The following is a 20,937-nucleotide window of genomic DNA, read 5'->3' as shown; positions in this document are numbered from 1 at the left end:
CTTCCCCGGGCTCGGGGGTTGGGAAGTGGATGGGCGTCAGGGACTGGCCGATCGGGGTCTGGGAGGAGAGGGGGTCGCCCTGGGAGAGGGGTGGGCCGCGGTTCCATTCTTCTTAAGTCCTCCCGGGCCGGCGGCTTCGGGTTGCAGTTGTGGCTGGGAGCCCCACCCTTTTTTTGATGCAGCTCGGAGCGTGCGGTGGAGGTTGGCGTGGAGGCCCGCGGGCTCCCGGGGGGTCGGGAGGGGCGAGGGCTCGGACCGCCGCTCGGCGCCGCACCTGCTCCGGCGCCCTCTCCGCCCAGGTCCCGAGCTCGGAGGTCAGGACCATGGCCAGCGCCTCCCTGGCCCGCCTGGCAGCATCACCACGCTTGGTTCCTGTTTGCCTGGAGAGAAGAGTGAGGAGGCCGTGGAATCCCCCGGTGGAAACCAAACCGCTGCTAAATAGTCCGTGAGGAGAACAAAGTTCCGCCAAGTGTTTCCGCAAGGGCTTCCCAGAGCGCTCCCACCGCTGTTTGGGAGGCACTTTGGGGCAGGCCTTCAGTGGATTGCATTCAAAGGGTTAAAAAAAAAATAGAATACGGGGGAGGGGAGGAGAACCCCACCCCTCATAGCTGAGATAGATTGTCAGATCAGACCCTTTCTACTGTGTTCATGTGGAAACAAAGAAGGCCAGTTTGGTCGACCTTGATTTTAGGAAATGTTTGCCGTCCACTGGCAAATACGAATCTCGAGCCTTGGAAGTCCAGTAGTTGTCTCACACACAGTTTTTTCTCCATCAGGATGACCTTTGCCCTTGTGCAGTTTTTCACAGCCTCATTTCTCAACTGATAATTTCCAGTGCGAAATATCTTCACGCTTCTTTGCTGTTTCTCTTCCAAACTCATGGGTGAAGATGAAGAAAGATCAATCAGTGAATAGTTATTTCTTGAATATCTATTGTGTGTCTTGCCCTGTCATGTGGGGGAAGGTTACTTATACAAAGTTCAAGAGGTTTCTTCTACAGGGGCTTCCAGCATAGTTGGGAGTGGTCTCTGCTATTCCCTGAGGGATTCCATGGCATTTCTTTCCCATCAGGTTTGCATACGTACAGCGAAAGTGCTGGAGGACAATTAAGAGTTGGTGATAGTGGTTAAGCCATGATGTTACCTTTTTCCTGATATGGCATAGAGCTTTGAAGCTTTTGACTTTCATAGTTGTAGGAAAAATAAAATTGGTATTATTTTCAAAAGCCAAGGCAACTAATGACTTAATTTATATCCACTTCCTGGCCCCATCCTTGTATTGGGGAATGTCTCATATCCATATATCTCTTTGAGTCAACCAGAAGAACCTAAATTAAAAAATAAAATACTTGCTTGGTTCCAAGCAATCAGACAACTGAAATAAAAGTTTCCAATAATGTGATTTACACAGAAAGCAGAGGGAGTATGAAGGACTTTCCTGAGTGAACCTTGAGTGAGAGCCGAGATGGTGAAGCATCGTGTTTGTGTGAGTAGCTCATAAATGGCAAGTTGTGCTGGTAACACTGATGCCCCAGAGGAAGCAGAAACACACCCTGAGAATCAAGAGGAGACCATGCTGAAATGGCAGACCAGGGCTCAGGGTGGAGAGTGGCCACCATCATTATCCTAGCAGTGAATTGAAGCTCAAATTTGAAAGGCATAGTCTCACTGGGTTAAATAACTCATCTCTCTTCCTGCCCTTTTGAAACTCAGATGTTTGATCATTAAAGCTACTTCTTCAAACATACCCCAGATTTCATAGGAATTATAAGTTGTAAAGTTATGGCTGTGCATGTGGGAGGAGAGAGGCATTTGAAGAGTAGAACATCCAATCCAAAACCAGGCTATTTTAGCCTCTGCAAAGGCACATTTGCCCCTGTTGCCTTGTTGTTAGTGATAGAGGGAAATCTAGCCTGGCCTTTGTGTAGCTTCCTTGATTTTCATGTTCAACCTTGCCTCATCACATAAAGGCCATTCCTGTGGAATTTTGTCATGCATGACTAAGCAATTTGTCACAGTGCTTACAGTGTTTGAATATTTTATGTCCTTCTAAGAGGGAAAAGGCACGTATGTATACATGTATAACAATAGTAATTTTTTTAAAGATTTATTTATTTTTATTTGAAAGGTAAAGTTACACAGTGAGAGAGAAAGAGAGACATACAGAGAGAGATCTTCCATCCGCTGGTTCACTCTCCAAATGGCTACAACGAACAGTTCTGGGCCAGGCCGAAGCCAAGAGCTTCATCTGGGTTTCTCAAGTGTGTGGCAGGGGCCCAAACACTTGGGCCATCTTTTGCTGCTTTCCTAGGCACATTATCAGGGAGCTGGATTGGAAGTGGAGCAGCCTAGACTCAAACTGGTGCCTATATGGGATGCTGGAACTGCAGGCCTGCGTCTTAACCTGCTATACCATGACACCGATTCCAACAATAGTAGTTTCTAAATGCACACTTGGGCCCACCATTTTAACTGAATTGAGTAATCGTTAGTTAGTTTTTAGCTAACCTAAAACTAAAGCATGACAACAGTATCTACAGGCACTCCTCCTGCAAACCCTGGCACAGAGTTGAGGGGGACTAGAGTAGGTGGATCCGAGGCCATGACTCATGCCTTTCCTCCTCCCTGAACTGTATTGATATGTGTTCTTGATGCATGGTCAGCAGTGACCTTGCTAACCTGATGTACTAGGAGTCCTGCTGTTCCTCTTACAATGCTTAGCTCAAATGCCATATGGTTTATGGGAGATGTGGGAGATTTATGGCTTGAATTGGGCATTTGAATGCAATATTCTGAGCAGGCCAGCACCAGAAAGCAATGGTGTGGCTTGACCTGGGGTGTCAGGTTTCCATGAAGGAGAGAGCAGAAGTGAAAGAGAAAAGTTTCTCGCATTGCCTGTAAGTCCACATCGGGCTGCAGTGAGGCTGCATTGCTTACTACTGCTTGTGAGGGACAATGGCGAGCAGAAGGTCCATTCTGTTGGTTTCTTCCTCTCTCGCCATGCCCATGATTGCTCCAACCTTCTCCCTTCCTTCCACCCCAGACATGATTTAGCCATAATCAGCTGCTCAGCTAGGTTACTGGATCCTGGACATGCCTTCTGAAGGGGTCTCCAGGCCCTCTTCCCAGCAGCAAGCAGCCCACACAGGCTAGAGTGACAGGGAAGTGATTCTGTTCTCCAGGGCAGGTTACATCAGTGAACTACAGAGTGCTATTGAACTTGGTTCATGAAATGCTTGCTGATATTCCCTTCTGTTCTGCGTCCCCATCCCCTCTCCCCTCTCCCATGCAGATTCTCTCTAGGCCCGGGATGCCAGAGCTCTGCTGCCCCTCACTGTTCAGTGCCATTACCACCCATTCTCAAAGTGATGTCCCTTCTTCATCTTAGGGGCAACAGATTCTAAGATCTCTGTCTTTCCCTTTGCCCCCTTCTCCCATTCAGAATTCTTTCCTGTGTTACTCTCAGTTACTGCAAAGAAATCTCAGTGATTAAAGTCGTCTATCCTTTGAGTGAATGACTGATATCACATGTCCCCAGAGATGCTTGTTTGATAACAGACTAGCCCGTGAAACAGAATGAATATGTCCTTAGTGGGATGTGTGGTGGAGATTTGGCTCAGAGCCTAGAAATAATTTAATACTGTGGAGGCCACACTGGTTTAAAAGAGGAGATACAAATATGAACATTTGTCTGTTCAGGATTCCAAAAAACCTGAGAGCCACCTGAGTTCAAAGAGAGGAAATTGGGGTTGGGGGGAGACTTAGAGAGGGCAAAGAAATGATGCTAGTCCATACTTATTGCTTGTTCTTGATTTTCTTGATTATTGAATCAATCATGTAGTTAGTTAAATTTGACAAAAATTTGGGATTGGCATTGTGGCACAGTGGGTTAAGCTGCTCCTTGCAATGCTGGCATTCCATATCGGAACACTGCTCTGCTTCTGATCTGGCTCCCTGCTAATGCACCTGGGAGAGCAGCAGAAGATGGCCCAAGTGCTTGGGCCTCTGCCACCCGCATGGGAGACTCGGATGAAGTCCTGGGCTCCTGGCTTCGGCCTGGCCCACCTCCAGCTGTTGTAGCCATCTTGGGAGTGAACCAATGGATGGAAGACCTCTTTCTCTCTTTCTCTCTCACTCTGTGTCTGTCACTCTACCTTTACAATAAATAAAATAAGTATTTGAAAAAATTTAAATTGACATAATACACATGATATAAAATTTACCATCTTAGCCATTTTTAATTGCACAGTTCAGTTGTGTTGAGCACATTCACATTGTTGTGTGACCTTCACCACCCTCCATCTCCAGAATTTTGTATGATTTTTTAAAACATTTTTGTTTATTTGATAGGCAGAATTACAGAGAGATGGAGAGACAGAAAGAAAGGTCTACTATCCCCTTTTCACTCCCCAAATGGCCACAACGGCCAGAGTTGGGCTGATCTGAAGTCAGGAGCCGGGAGCTTCTTCTGGGTCTCCCACATGGGTGGAGGGACCTAAGCACTTGGGCCGCCTTCTACTGCTTTCCCAGGCCATTAGCAGGGAGCTAGATTGGAAGGGGAGCAGCCGGGACTTGAACCAGCACACGTACGGGATGGTGGTGGCAAAGGCAGAGATTTAGTTGACTATGCCACAGTGCCAGCCATGCATAATTTTTTTTCAAGATTTATTTATCTGAAAGAGTTACAGAGAGAGAAAGAGAGAGGGAGAGGGAGAGAGAGAGGGAGAGAGGGAGAGAGAGAGAGAGATCAATCTTCCATCTGCTGGTTCAATGTCCCGATAGCTGCAGTGGCCAGGGATGATCCAGGCTGAAGCCAGGAGCCAAGAGCTTTACCTGGATCTCCCATGTGGGTTCAGGGACCCAAGCACTTGAGCCATCTTCTGCTGGTTTCCCAGGTCATTAACAGCTAGATCTGAAGCGGAGCAGTTGGGATTCAAACTGGTGTCCCTATGGGATGCTGGTGTCACAGACAATGGCTTTACCCAGAACTCCACAATGCTGGCCCCATTTTTTTTTTCTTTTAAAGATTTATTTTATTTATTTGAAAGGCAGAGTTCAGAGAGAGAGGGGGAATCTTTCATCTTCTGGTTTACTCTCTAAATAGCCACAGTGGCTGGAACTGAGCAAAGCTGAAACCAGGAGCCTGGAACTATATCTGGGTCTCCTATGTGGGTGGCAAGGGCCCAAGTACCTGTGCCGTCTTCCACTGCCTTCTCAGGCATGTGAGCAGAGAGCTGGATTAGAAATGGAGCAGGTGGGCCTTGAACCATGCTCGAATGGAATGCTGGCATAGCAGGTGTTGGCACCATAATGCTGGCCCCAGTCCAGAAGTTTTCCATCTTGCAAAACTGAAAGTTTATACCCATTAACACTAAATCCCCATCCTCCCCCTCCCCTTCCCTGGCAACCCCCATTGTATTCTTTGTTTCTATGAATCTGACTAATTTGACTATCACATACAGGTGACATCATACAGTATTTATTTAAATTTGAAAGGTAGAGAGACAAAGAGAAACAGACACAGAGAGATTTGTCCATTGGTTCACTCCCCAGCTGCCTGCAACAGCCACGGCTGGGCCAGCATCCAGGTCTCCTGCGTATGTGACATGTCTCTAACTGCTCAGCCGTCACCTGCTGGCTCCAGGATGTGCATTAGCAGGAAGCTGACCTGGAAGATGAGCTGGGGCTTGAACTCAGGTGCTCCATTTTGAGATGCAGGTGACATCTTAACCGCTGTGCCAAATGGTGCCCGAATCCCTGCAGCTTTTGTTATTTGCGACCTGCTTATTTCATTTGGCATGATAATCTCTAGGTTTATCCACATTGTAGCATGTGTCAGAATTTCCTTTTTTGAGGCTGAATAATATTGTTATAACAAATCATTAATAAGTTAAAAACATGTTTCTGAATTAGTAGGTGTGCTTCTAATTAATTGTGGAAGTGAGAAGGGTTGTGTTTGAAGCCTAAGGCCTGAGTAAAAGAAAACTTTCACAAGCTAGCCAGCTTCTGCCATCTTTCCCCTTGTAGCTCAAGGATGGCCAGGAGGATTCTTGTTATTGACCCTCCAGTGACAGCGGCTGGCCTTGACCATTTACACGTTCTGTAGCTCACAGGTGCATGGGTCTGGGCATGGAAATCAGGGCGGGGAGGGCAACTTTCCCAGCCCTGGTGAAGACTGGCTGGGAATTTTCACAGGTCCTTTGGTTCAAATGTCACTTCTGTTTCCTTGAGAAGGAAGGAAACTCAGAATTGGTCATGCATTTGAATGTATGTTATGTTGAATGTCAGAGCTTGAAAGAGATCTGTAGTGGTTTAGCAGTGCCGAAAGCGATGCCCAGAATTCTGTGTCCTGCTATGGAATTCAGGTGCTGTCCCCACACTGGGGTGGAGGTCTCCTGTACTCATGCCTGCTGCAGTTATCTACTGGCAAAACCTTGTGATGTATGTGGCATTATGTAACTCGATGTTTTTACACCCCAGGGTCTACACTTCAGAATGTATAGAATGTTTTATTTTAAAATCTTCCCTGAAAAAAAAAATCTTCCTGATACCCTCTGATATAGGTATTCCCCTCTTCCTGTAAATAAAGAAACTGAAGTTGAATGCTGTGTGTGTACTGACTGAATTCCTTTTTTTTTTTTGTCTTTAAAGATTTATTTATTTATTTATTTGACAGGTAGAGTTACAGACAGTGAGAGAGACAGAGAGAAAGGTCTTCCTTCTGTTGGTCCACCCCCCAAATGGCCGCTACGGCCGGAGCTACGCCGATCCGAAGCCAGGAGCCAGGTGCTTCCTCCTGGTCTCCCATGCGGGTGCAGGGCCCAAGCACTTGGGCCATCCTCCACTGCACTCCTGGGCCACAGCAGAGAGCTGGCCTGGAAGAGGGGCAACCGGGACAGAACCCGGTGTGCCGGCGCCGCAAGGCGGAGGATTAGCCTAGTGAGCCGCGGCGCCGGCCACAATATGGTTTTATGGGCAAAATATTTTATATCTCATTTTATGCTTTCCGTGATGTAGGTCCTGTGCTTAAAGCTCAGTGTAAATCATTAATTCTAAGATGGCTCTGATAAATAGTGTTACTGTTGATCTTATTTTGAACAAGAACTATCTGAAGGTAAAGAAAACTTGCAAAGCAACTTGCTGATGAAAAACCAGAGGCAGGATTTGAACCCAGGATTATGTAAACAGCCCCTTGGTCACGTGAAATAATGAATTGCTTTCTGTATTAATTATCTTTTTCTTATTTGCTCTCCTAAGAGTTAACTATTGCAAAAAAAGGTCTGAGTGCTTGCTTTTTAAAAAATTTTTTGGTAATATACCCTTGGAAGCCATCTGTAACATGGCCTGTTGATTTGTCTTTATGAATGTGCCCTCAACTGCTGATATTCCGTCCTTCATTCTTTCCTACACAAGGCATGTCATCAAATATTCCTGGGACACAGGCCAACTCTGACAGTTTGAATGACATTCCATTCTAAGATTAGAGCAATGTGATGACAATATGATTTTTCAACTTGATGTAAATCATTGTCTTAGTCAATTCAGGCAGTTCTAACAATCACTAAAGATTGAGTGGCTTAAACAACAGACATTTATTTCCTACAGCTCTGGAGGCTGGAGTCCAAGACTAAGATGCTGACGGATGCAGTGTTTGGTGAGGGTCCTCTTCCTGCTTTGTTGATGGCCGTGGTAAAGCTGTGGTGGAGAGAGAGGAAGAAGGCTCTCCGTGGCTCTTTTATCCTCCCAAAGGCCCACCTCCCAGTACCACCCCATCGTAGATCAGGGTTTCGATGCATGAATTTTGGGTGCTAACAAACTTGCGGTCCACAGCAGCTGTGAAATACACGCAAATGCTGAGGGAGTCCTCAATAAGACTGTTGGCTGGTGGGGCTGTGGGCCATTTGACTTTCGTTAGTTGGTACCTGGGTAGCAAGGGCCAAAGCTGCGCACACTCGGGCTGCCTTGCCGGTCTTGAAGGACATTGGGGTTTGTTTGCCAGCACTTGTAGACACCTTGCACAGACTGCTTGTGAGGGCGCTGTCTAGTGGAAAGAGCTCTTGAGTCAGGAGCCAGGAAGCCTGGCTGCAAGCACCGCTGTGTGACCTGGAGCTGGCATCGGTATTGACAGGAATCTCTACGGCTCCTTCTGTCCATGTTCGTGAAGGCTCCGAAAGAAAGCTAAGGTATTCCTGGCTGCTCTTTTCATTTTTTTGATTTAAAATTGAGGCAAAAATCATATAACATGAAATCTTAATGTTAACTATAGTAAGTGTACATTTCTGTGGATTTTAGTACTTTTTTAAAAAAGATTTATTTATTTATCTGAAAGGCAGAGTTACAGAAAGGCAGAGGCAGAGAGAGAGAGAGAGAGAGAGAGGGAGAGAGGAGAGAGGGAGAGAGTAGAGAGGTCTTCCAGAGAGAGAGAGAGAGAGAGGGAGAGAGGAGAGAGAGAGAGAGAGAGAGAGAGAGAGAGAGAGAGGAGAGAGGGAGAGAGGGAGAGAGGGAGAGAGGTCTTCCAGAGAGAGAGAGAGAGAGGGAGAGAGGAGAGAGAGAGAGAGAGAGAGAGGGAGAGAGGAGAGAGGAGAGAGGGAGAGAGGAGAGAGGGAGAGAGGAGAGAGGGAGAGAGGGAGAGAGGAGAGAGGTCTTCCACCCATTGGTTCACCCCCCAAATGGCCACAACGGCTGGAGCTGCGCTGATCTAAAGCCTGGAACCAGGAGTTTCTTCTGGGTCTCCCACATGGGTGCAGGGGTCCAAGTGCTTAGGCCATCTTCTACTGTTTCCCCAGGCCACAGCAGAGAACTGGATTGAAAGTGGAGCAGCTGGGACTCGAACTGGCACCCATATGGGATGCTGGCACTGCAGGCAGCAGCCAAAGCACCAGCCCTGGATTTTAGTCCTTTTACAATGTTGTACATCCATCATCGTCATCGAATTCCAGAACATTTTCATCACCCCAAAATAAGTTCTGTGCCCATTAAGCAGATACTCGTATTAACAACTTCAGCCTCAGCCTCTGGCAACCACTGATGTGCTTTTGTCTCTGTGGATTTGCCTTTTCTGGACAATCGTTGACCTTTGTGTAGGCCTTCTTTCACTCAGTGTAATTTTTTAAAAAGATTTATTTATTTATTTGAAATCAGTTACACACAGAGAGAAGGAGAGGCATAGAGAGAGAGGTCTTTTTTTTTTTTAAAGATTTATTTATTTTACTTGAAAGTCAGTTACACAGAGTGAAGGAGAAGTGCAGAGAGAGAGAGAGAGAGAGAGAGAGAGAGAGGTCTTCCATCCACTGGTTCACTCCCCAATTGACCATAGTGGTCAGAGCTGTGCTGATCCCAAGCCCGGAGCCAGGAGGTTCTTCTGGGTTTCCCATGCGGGTGCAGGGGCCCAAGGACTTGGGCCATCTTCTACTGCTTTCCCAGGCCATAGCAGAGAGCTGGATTGGAAGAGGAGCAGCTGGGACTAGAACCGGTGCTCAAATGGGATGCTGGCACTGGAGGTGGCTGCTTTACCCACTATGCCACAGTGCAGGTGCCTTGGTGTAATGTTTTTAGGGCTCATCACATTGTGGCATGTCTTTGTGCTTCATTCCTTTTTTATGTAGATTACATTTTGTTTTTCTATTCAGTCTGTTTAATGGATAGTTGGGATGTTTATACCTTTTAGGTATTTTGAATAATACTGTTATTTACAAGGTTTTAAATATATATTTTTTCCCTTTTATTGGATCCTTTTTTGTGGAACTGCCAAGCTGTTTTCTATGGTAACTATACCAAAACTTGTTATTTTCCTGTTTTCAAGTATAACCGTTTAGTATGTGTGAATTAAGTAGGTCTTCATTTGCATTCCCTGATAACTAATGATGTTCAGCATGTTTTCATGCACTTTTTGGCCATTTGTATGTCTTTGTTTATTCAAATCTTTTCCCATTTTTTTAAACCTAGTTTATTTGTCTTGTTGTTGAGTTGTATGAGTTTTTTATATATATATTCTGAATATTAGTCCCTAATCAGATAAATGGTTTGAAAATATTTTCTACCATTCTGTGGGGGTTGTCTTTGCACTTTCTCAGTAGTGTCCTTTGATGCACAAAAGTTTTTAATTTTGAAGAAGTCCAGGTCATCTTTTCCTTTGTTTATTGTGCATTTGGTGTTATATTATCCCTGGCTGTTCTTAAAATGGCTGGATCAACTGAAATGTAGCAAGGGAGTTCCAGGAATGCATTTCCTAGAATCCTGTTCATGCAACTAAATCCTTGGAGAGTTTGAAACTCATTTAGAATAACATTTGCAAATGCTCAGTATTCTTGAGTATTGTTCACTGAGTAAGCCTGACCCTTTTATCTTATGATCCTGTTCATATGAAGAAAGTTCCTCCTATGTGTGCATATATAATACATTTGTGTTACATATATATATATATATATATTTTAATCAAAAATTTACATTCTAAGCCAGAGACTTTGGTGTTGCAGGGATGGTGCTGAGGAAGACAGCAAGCTGAACATATAGTAAATACATTTAAGTAACTAATTTAAGGCAATGAAAAAGTTTTTATTATGGTAACATATGCATAACATAAATTCATGATCCTGATGGTTTGAACTGTGCAATTCAGCAGTGTTAACTATGTCTGCACTGGGCTGCAGCTGATCATCGGAAAACTTTTCATCTTGCAGGACTGAAACTCTACTCATTAAACAACTGCTCTGCGTTTCCCTCTCCTCCCAGTCATCGAAAGTCTCCATTTTACTCTCTTTCTGAAGTAGACTGTTTTGGATACCTCATAAGTGGAACAATTCAGTATTTGCCATTTTCTAAAAAAGATTTATTTATGTATATGAAAGACAGAGAACATCAGAAAGAGAGAGGGAGACAGAGATCTTCCATCCACTGGTTCACTCTCCAAATGGCTGCAACAGCCAGGGCTGGGCCAGGCAAAAGCTAGGAACCAGGAACTCCATCCTGCTCTCCTACATGGGTGGCAGGGACCCAAGCACTTGGGTCATGTTCCACTGCCTTCCCAGGCACATGAGCGGGGAGCTGGATTGGAAGTGGAACAGCTGGGGCTTAACTTGGGGCTTTTACGTGGAATGCCAGCAATCAGTAGATTTCTGAATTGTGTAGTAATTTGTTGAGGAACTGACATACAGTTATACATTATGACTGTACCACTTTATGTCTCCACCAGCAATGCCCAAGGGTTCAAATTTCTCTACAGCTTCCCTTAACCTAATTTTTTTTGATAGTAGCTGTCTTAATGGAGTAATGCAGTCTCTCACTGTGGTTTTGATTTGTATTTCCCTGGCGATTAATGATGTTGAGCATCTTTGCATGAGCTTCTTGGACATTTGTATATCTTCCTTGGAGAACTAACTATCTGTTCAAATTCCTTGCCTATTTTTTTTAATGATTTATTTTTTTATTTGAAAGGCAGAGTTACAGGGAAAAGAGAGAGACAGAGAGAGATCTTCCATCTGCTGCTTCACTCCCCAAATGGCTGCAATGGATGGAGCCAGGAGCTTCTTCTGGGTCTCCCAAGTGGGTGCAGAGGCCCAAGGGCTTGGGACATCTTCCAGTGCCTTCCCAGGCATATTAGCAGGGAGCTGGATTGGAAGTGGAGAAGCCAGGACTACAACTGGCATCCATATGGGATGCCCACATGGGCAGCTGTACCTGTTACACCACAGCACTGACCTCCTATTTTTGAAATTTTAAAAAATTGAATTGTAAGAGTTCTTTGTATATGCTGGATAATAACCCATTACAGATATATGATTTGCAAATATTTTCTCCTATTCTGTAGGTTGCCTTTTCACTCTGCAGATTATGTCTTTTTATTTTTTTCCCAAAGAAACCTTTTATTTAAGGTATACAAACTTAATGCATTCATAAATACAACTTTAGGAACATAGTGATTCTTCCCACCATACCTACCCTCCCACCCACACTGCCACCCCTCTTTCTCATCCCTTTCCTACTACCAGTCTTCTTTTTTTTACTAAGACCTATTTAGAATTAACTTTATACACAGAATATTAACTCTATACTAAGTAAACAATTCAACAAATTGTATGAAAAAAAAACCTATTCAACAGTCGAGATAAGGGCTATTCAAAGTCATTGCATTAAGTTAATTTCACTTAATTTTTTTTGTAAGCATTTTTTGGAGAAACTTAATTAAAGAAGAATGCACAGATGATACATCTTTTGCGAGCACTAAGACATAATCTTAACTTACAAGAATATCCTCTGGGGCTAGCGCTGTGGCTTAGCAGGTAAAGCCGCTGCCTGCAGTGTTGGCATCCCATGTGGGCACCTGTTTGAGTCCCGGCTGCTCCACTTCCAATCCAGCTCTCTGCTATGGCTTGGAAAGCAGTACAAGATGCCCCTGCATCTGTGTGGGAGACCTGGGAGAAGCTCCTGGCTTCTGGCTTTGGATCGGCGCAGCTTCTGCCGTTACAGCTGATTGGGGAGTGAACCAACAGATGGAAGACCTCTCTCTCTTTGCCTCTCCTTCTCTCTGTGTAACTCTGACTTTCAAATAAATAAATAAATCTTAAAAAAAGGGATATCCTCCACTTAAAACACTAAAATGAAGTAAATCTTTAAGAACAAGTTTTATTATTAATTCTCATAATACAACATTTTGAGGACAGAGGTCCTGCATGGAAAGTTAGTGCACAGTGACTCCTATTGTTAATTTAACAATTAATGCTCTTATGTATGATGTCAGTGATCACCTGAGGCTCTTGACATCAACTGTCTAGGCTATGGAAACCTTTTGTATCCACAAACTCCTTCAGTATTTGGACAAGGCCATAAGCAAAGTGGAGGTTCTCTCCTCCCTTCAGAGAAAAGTACATCCCTCTTTGATGACCACTTCTTTCCAATGGGGTCTCATACACAGAGGTTCTTCATGTAGGATATTTTTTGCCACAGTGTCTTGGCTTTCCATGCCTGAAATGCTCTCATGGGCTTTTCAGCCAGACCAGAATGCTTTAAGGGTTGATTCTGAGGTCAGAGTGCTGCTTAAAGCTATTGTCATTCTAAAAGTCAGCTGTGTGGACTGCTTCCTATGTTGGAACACTCTCTCCTTTTTAATTTTATCTATTATTATTACCAAACACTTTATCCTATTTATATGATCAATGTAACACTTGATCCTATTTATATGATCACTTTAAAACTTAATCATATCCATATGATCACTTATAACACTTAAGATGGTATTTTTACCACCCAGTTTAAGGGGATTTGGGGTCCCATGGCAAGTTTTTAAATTGTACCTTTAGAAGTAAGTCCATAGGAATGTATGTAGAACTATTCAACTTTACAGTTATAAACTTCATACATTTCATAATTAAAACTTTAGGAACATGGTGATTCTTTCCACCATGCCCACCCTCCCACCCATACTCTCATCACCCTTCCTCCTCCCTCTCTTATTCCCACTCTTATTTTTAACTAAGATCTATTTTAAATTAACTTTATACGCATATGATTAACTATATGTTAAGAGTTCAACAATTAGTGGCCGGCGCCACAGCTCAATAGGCTAATCCTCTGCCTGCGGCGCCGGCACACCAGGTTCTAGTCCTAGTCGGGGTGACAGATTCTGTCCCGGTTGCCCCTCTTCCAGGCCAGCTCTCTGCTGTGGCCCGGCAGTGCAGTGGAGGATGGCCCAAGTGCTTGGGCCCTGCACCCCATGGGAGACCAGGATAAGTACCTGGCTCTTGCCATTGGATCAGCGCGGTGCGCCGGCCGCAGCGGCCATTGGAGGGTGAACCAACGGAAAAGGAAAACCTTTCTCTCTGTCTCTCTCTCTCACTTTCAACTCTGCCTGTCAAAAAAAAAAAAAAAAAAAAAAAAAAAAAAAAAAAAAAAGAGAGAGAGAGAGAGAGAGAGAAAGAGTTCAACAATTAGTATAAAAAAAAAAAACCCAAAACTGTTCCTAAACAGTCAAGACAAGGGCTGTTCAAAGTCATTGCTTCTCAAAATGTCAATTTCACATCTAGAGATGTACTTTTAGGTGTTCTGTTAGTTATCACAGGTCAAGGAGAACATATGGTATTTACCTCTTTAGGACTGGCTTGTTTCACTAAGTTCGATGTTTTCCAGATTCATCCATTTTGTTACAAATGACCAGATTTCATTTTTAAAAATTTTTCATTTATTTATTTTGCTGTATAGTATTCCATGGTGTATCTATCCCATAATTTCTTTACCCTTTCAGTTGATGGGCATTTGGGTTGACTCAACATCTTAGCTCTTGTGAATTGAGCTTCAATACACAAGAGGGTAAAGATATTTCTTTATATGCTGATTTCGTGTCCTTTGTGCAAATTCCCAGAGGTGGGGTGGCTGTATCATATGGTAGGTCTATATTCAGATTTCTGAGATATCTTCATACTGTCTTCCATAGTGGTTTTACCAGTTTGCATTCCCAGCGACAGTGGATTAGGGTACATTTTTCCCCATGTCCTCTCCAGCATTTGTTGTTTGTTGATTTCTGTAGGAAAGCCATTCTAATGGGGGTGAGGTGAAACCTCATTGTGGTTTTGATTTGCATTTCCCTGATGGCTAGTGATCCTGATCCTTGACCATTTGGATTTCCTTTTTTGAAAAATGCCTGTTAAGTCCATTTCTTCACTGGGTTGTTTGTTTTGTTGTTGTTGAGTTTCTTGATCTCTGTATATTTTGGTTATTAATCCTTTATCAGCTGCATAGTTTGCAAGTAATTTCTCCCATTCTGTCAGTTGTCTCTTCACTTTGCTGAGTGTTTCTTTTGCAGTAGAGAAGCTTCTCAATATGATGTAATGCCATTTGTCAATTTTGGTTTTAATTGCCTGTGCCTCTGTAGTCTTTTCCAAGAACTCTCTACCTATGCCAATGTCTTGCAGGGTTTCCCCAAGGTTCTCTCATAATTTGATGATATTGGGTCATAGATTTAGGTCTTTAATCCATTTTGAGTAGATCTTGGTGTAAGGTGTGAGGTAAGGGTCTTGCTTCATACTTCTGCTTATGGAGATCCAGTTTTCCCAGCACCTTTTGTTGAAGAGACTGTTTTGCTCCAGGGATTGATTTTTGGCTCCTTTGTCAAAGATAAGTTGGCTGTAGATGCTTGGATTGATTCCTGGAGTTTCTACTGTGTTCTATTGGTCTACAAGTCTGTTTTTGTGCCAGATCCAGGCTGTTTTGATTATAACTGCTCTGTAGGATGTCTTGAAATCTGGTATTGTGATGCCTCCTTTTGGTTTTTGTTCTATACGATTACTTTAGCTATTCAGGGTTTCCTGTGTTTCCATATGAATTTCAGCATCATTTTTTCTATATCTGAGAAGAATGTCCTTGGTATTTTGATTGCTATTGTAATGAATCTGTAAATTGCTTTCAGTAGTATTGACATTTTGTTGATATTGATTCTTCCAATCCATGAACATGGAAGATTTTCCATTTTTTTTGGTATCTTCTTTTATTTATTTCTTTAACATTTGGTAATTCTCAATGTAGAGATCTTTGACATCCTTGGTCAGGAATCTATTTCGTCTAGGTTTCCTGCTTTGTTGACATATAGCTTTTTGTATTAATTTCTGATGATTCTTTTTTTTCCCCCCTGTGGTGTCTGTTGTTACATTTCCTTTTTTCAACTCTAATTTTATTAACTTGGCTTTCAGATGCATTAGCAGGAAACTGGATTGGAAAGTGGAGGGGCTGGGACTTGAACTGACATTCTGAAATAAGATGCCAGCATCGCAGATGGTGGTTTAGCCCTGTGTGCCACAATGCTGGCCCCTGGATATTTTTATTATCTTTTGTGGATAATATTCCTGAGTACATCAGCTAGAACCACCAGGACCATGGTGGTGCTGAGTTTCTTGTTTGGTTTCTGACTTTAATCAGAGGGCCTGTTCTTATCCAGCATGTTTGAGAGAGATGCTTTCTGCCGCACTGTCAGTGTCCTGTAACCAGTGACCCCCAGTTCAGTCAGTTGCATTTTATTACTTGTTTCAGAAAGAGAGAACACACACCATGGAAAGCTGTGGGGCGTCTCTGTGAGAGGGTGTTAGAGGAAGATTTGAGCTCTGCTTGTGTGAGTTTGGGGGCCCAAGGAAGTGAGAATTTCCCATGAATTGGGTGCTGTCAGAAGTGGGATGATTCTCATGGCATAAGACTAAAGCTGGAACAAGAAGCATTTGTATCAGTTAGGGTATTGGGAGTTCGGTATTTTGTGCTCTAGACAATGGTTTTTTTTTTTTTTTTTTTTTTTTGACAGGCAGAGTGGACAGTGAGAGAGAGAGAGACAGAGAGAAAGGTCTTCCTTTTCCGTTGGTTCACCCTCCAATGGCCGCCGCGGCCGGCGCGCTGTGGCCGGCGCACCGCGCTGATCTGATGGCAGGAGCCAGGAGCCAGGTGCTTCTCCTGGTCTCCCATGGGGTGCAGGGCCCAAGCATCTGGGCCATCCTCCACTGCACTCCCTGGCCATAGCAGAGGGCTGGCCTGGAAGAGGGGCAACCGGGACAGAATCCGGCGCCCCGACCGGGACTAGAACCTGGTGTGCCGGCGCCGCTAGGCGGAGGATTAGCCTAGTGAGCCGCGGCGCCGGCTCTAGACAATGTTTTGTTTTATTAGACTTGACTATGGAGTGGTCTTGTTTTTACCTTGACCCATCCTGGACAGGAGTGGCCTTGTCTGATGCTGATGTTCTGTGAAATTGTTTAGGTTCAGCAGGGCAATATCCAGCCCTCACTGTGAGTGACAGATCAGCTCTTGGCATCTGTTTGGTTTCTCAATGGACTGTTACAACCAGAGATAGCTGTGACAGGTTATAGTCTCTGGTGTTTTATTTCTGTTTCTGTTTTAGACATAGCCTACCCTCCACTCAAAATACCAAATGGTTTCCTGAAAGTTTGTCTTCATGTTAGGAGCTGTCCCCTTTGGAATCCAGGCTTTTAGTGGAGGGGCGTGGGCCCTCTGACCCTACTTTCTGACATAAGGTCCCAGTCAATTCAAGCACCTTGTCCAGCTCCCATTTTCTGGCTTTCAGACATAGTCGCACTTCAAAAATTAATTTGGGGGACAACCTAAGGGATGCTTCCTTTTCATGTTACCAAATAAGGATATTTAAAACAATTACCATTTAGAATCATCTCATAAAATCAAGGACATTTTAGCACTAAACTGTAAAAGGAAATTAACTATAGAAATTAAAAATATGCATAAGTTGGGCTTTATGAAAAATTGAATGTGTTGTCCTTATTTTTCTCATTCCCAGATTTGTGAAACTTTGTCTCAGCTTCCAGATCTGCCTTGGTTGAGGTGGCACCTGTCTTGGCTCTTCTTGTCTACCCTCAGCCCCTTTTCCTGCAGGGTCATTTCTAGGAGTTGGTGTCTCTGTTGGATGAAGAAATATGGATCTTTGTGGACCAGTAAAATGTATCGGGGATTTTTTTAAAAAGATTTATTTATTTATTTGAAAGGCAGAGTTAGAGGCAGAGAGAGGGAGAGAGAGGTCTTCCATTTGCTGATTCTCTCCCCAGATGGCCACAACAGCTGGAGCTGTGCCGATCTGAAACCAGGAGCCAGGAGCTTCTTCTGGGTCTCCCACCTGGGTGCAGGGACCCAAGCTCTTGGACCGTTTTCCTCTGCTCTCCCAAGCCATAGCAGAGAGCATCAGAAGTAAAGCAGCTAGGCCTCGAACTGGCACTCATATGGGATGCTGGCACTGCAGGCTTTACCCACTATGCCACAGCGCCAGCCCCTGGGATTTGTGTTAATCAAGTATGGCAAGATGCACAAATATGGCATTGCCCGCCCAAAGGAAGAAGTCTTTCTCACAGGTCGCTGGGGACAGGTGATAGAGCACATCCTGCGAGGCCAGGCAGGAAAGCGGGGGGAAGTGTGTGCCAGAGCCCCCATGGGCAGGCACAGGAAGGCGAGCACAGTTTTGTTTGCCAGTTCTTACAATTCTGACGGGCACAGAGGCTGTCCCTAGTTACCTGGTCCCTGATCCTGCAGTGGTTACGGCATGTGGCGAGTGGCCCTGAGTTCCAGAGCTTCAGAAAAGAGGGAGATGGGATTGTGAGCTCTGGACTGGTAGAGCAGCTTCCAGGAGAGCTGTTTTACTAGCTGAAGAATTGGCCAGTCCCTGGAGGAGCAGACCGTCCAGGCTAGCAAGGCCTCAGAAAAGCAGAAAATAAACAGGCCTGATTAATACAGCAACACTAGCTGGCAATAGCAGACTTTAGATTATTACAGAATTCTGGCCTTAGGTGTCTGTTGGTCTAGTTTTACAAAACTGTCAGGCACTTTTGTATTTTTATGATTTTCATCAATAAGTTGTTGTTGGAGTGTTGTCTCTGGAGCTCCTGGCTAAATTCTTTTTATAGAAAATACTGTTGTATCAACTGCTATTATTTTTAAAGGTTTTTATTATTATTATTTATTTGGGAGGTAGAGTTACAGAGAGGGAGAGACAGAGAAAGGTCTTCTGTTTGCTCGTTTACTTCCCAAATGGCTGCATCCGAAGCCAGGAGCCATGAACTTCTTCCAGGTCTTCCATGTGGGTCCAGGGGCCCAAGCACTTGGGCCATCTTCTACTGCTTTCCCAGGCCATAGTAAAGAGCTGGATTGGAAGAGGAGCAGCTAGGACTAGAACCAGTGCTCATATGGAATGCCAGTGCCACAGGTGGTGGCTTAGCTCACTATATCACAGTGCCAGCCCCAAGTGCTGCTATTTTTAAAATATGTGTAATTATTTATTATTATTTTCTACTTATTTTATTTGAAAGAGAGAGAGAGAGCCAGGTACAGAAATCTTCCATCCATTGATTCATTCACCAAATGCCCACAACAGCCAAGGTTGGTCCAGGCTAAAGCCAGGAGCCCAGACTTCAATCTGGGTCTTCTATGTTGGTGGTAGAGATCCAGCTACTTGAGCCATCATCTGCTGCCTACTAGGGTGTGCATTAGCAGGAAGCTGGATTAGAAGTGAGGTAGCTGAGACTTGAACCAGGCGTCCCAAGTGGCTACTTAACTTCTGTGCCAAATACCATCTCCAAATTATCTTTTTAAATCTGGAAAACCATCATCTTGCTTTTCTTTTTCTTTTTTAAAAAGATTTATTTTATATTTATTTGAAAGTTAGAGTTATGGGATGGCGCTGTGGCTCACTTGGTTAATCCTCCGCCTGTGGTGCCGGCATCCCACTTGGGCACCGGTTCTAGTCCCAGTTGCTCCTCTTCCAGTCCAGCTCTCTGCTATGGCCCGGGAAGGCAGTGGAGGATGGCCCAAGTGCTTGGACCCCTGCACCCACATGGGAGACCAGGAAGAAGCACCTGGCTTCTGGCTTTGGATTGGTGCAGCGCCGGCTGTGGTGGCCATTTGGGGAGTAACCAATGGAAGGAAGACCTTTATCTTTGTCTCTTTTTCTGTCTATAACTCTACCTGTCAAAAGAAAGAAAGAAAGAAAGAAAGAAAGAAAGAAAGAAAGAAAGAAAGAAAGAAAGAGTTATATAAAGAGAGGAGAGGCAGAGAGAGAGAGAGAGATAGAGGGAGAGAGAGAGAGGTCTTCCATCTGCTGGTTCGCTTCCCAAATGGCTGCAACTGCTGGAGCTGTGCTGATCCGAATCCAGGAGCCAGCAGCTTCTTCTAGGTCTCCCACATGGGTGCAGGGGCTCAAGGACTTGGGCCATCTTTTACTGCTTTCCCAGGCCATAGCAGAGAGCTGGATTGGAAGTGGAGCAGCCGGGACTTGAACCGGTGCCCATATGGGATGCCAGCACTGCAGGTGGCAGCTTTACCCACTGTGCCACAGTGCTGGCCCCAATCATCTTACTTTTCTAAACTTGATACATGTTTAGAGTTATAGCCACATCACTGAAACCAATGGAGGTCAAACCTATCCATTAAACTGCTGGATCTTTAAATTTTTTTTTATTTTTTTAATTTTTATTTTTTGGACAGGCAGAGTGGACAGTGAGAGAGAGAGACAGAGAGAAAGGTCTTCCTTTTCCATTGGTTCACCCCCAATGGCTGCTGCGGCTGGCGCACCGTGCTGATCCGAAGCCAGGAGCCAGGTGCTTCTCCTGGTCTCCCATGCGGGTGCAGGGCCCAAGGACCTGGGCCATCCTCCACTGCACTCCTGGGCCACAGCAGAGAGCTGGCCTGGAAGAAGGGCAACCGGGACAGAATCCGGCGCCCTGAGTGTGCTGGTGCCGCAGGGAGAGGATTAGCCTATTGAGCCGCGGCACTGGCTTGGATCTTTAAATTTTAATTGTAAATATTTTACAAATGAACCAAATTTCTTTTTTTGGGAATCATCTTTTTATTGAGTTTTTAAATTTAAAATACTTTCACATTAAAAAATTTTATTTGGAAGTCAGGTAGAGAGAGGTCTCCCTTCCACTGGTTACTCTCCAAATGCCTGCAGTAAGCAAGGCTGGGTCAGGCACAAGCCAAGAGCCTGAAACTCAGAGTCTCCCATGTGGGTGTCAGGGATCCAACTACTTAAGCCACCACCTGCTGCCTTCCAGGCTGTGCATCAGTGATAAGCTGGGATCTGGAGTGGAGCTGGGACTCTAACCCAGCCCTCTGATATGGGAGGTGGGGGTCCCAAGTGGCATCTTAACTGATGAACCAAATGCCAGACCCTGAACTAAATTTTTTATAGGGGTTTGATGATGCCAAATTTAGTGCAATTAGTTAGAAACAAATCAAAAACAACAAACACCCTGTCACCTACAATTCTGCTCACTAAATCTCCTCTAACTGTTTTCAAGGAATTAGCAGAACCAGGATTTCCTGGAAGGGTTAGCTTTCCTTCCTGACCACCTAGTAACAGTGAGTACCGTAAGCAGCTCTTTGTCTTAGCAATATTAGCTCAACAATAGCACACCAGCAAAAGTGTGTCGTTGTAATGTTATTTCTTGTAATAGTC

The 20,937-nt window shown here is 44.4% G+C and overlaps 1 protein-coding gene across 1 annotated transcript in view; it reads left to right on the top strand.

The window, feature by feature from the left end:
- Window positions 1–20,937, top strand: part of DPYSL2 (dihydropyrimidinase like 2) — a 149,959-nt gene that overhangs the window by 819 nt on the left and 128,203 nt on the right. The gene's annotated exons all lie outside the window — the stretch shown is intronic.

This window comes from Oryctolagus cuniculus, chromosome 2, assembly GCF_051225735.1.
Source record: "Oryctolagus cuniculus isolate XC-2025 breed Fujian yellow rabbit chromosome 2, ASM5122573v1, whole genome shotgun sequence".
Classification (NCBI taxonomy): domain Eukaryota; kingdom Metazoa; phylum Chordata; class Mammalia; order Lagomorpha; family Leporidae; genus Oryctolagus; species Oryctolagus cuniculus.
Note: the sequence above shows the minus strand (reverse complement) of the source record. Positions and strands in the feature narration are given on the sequence as shown.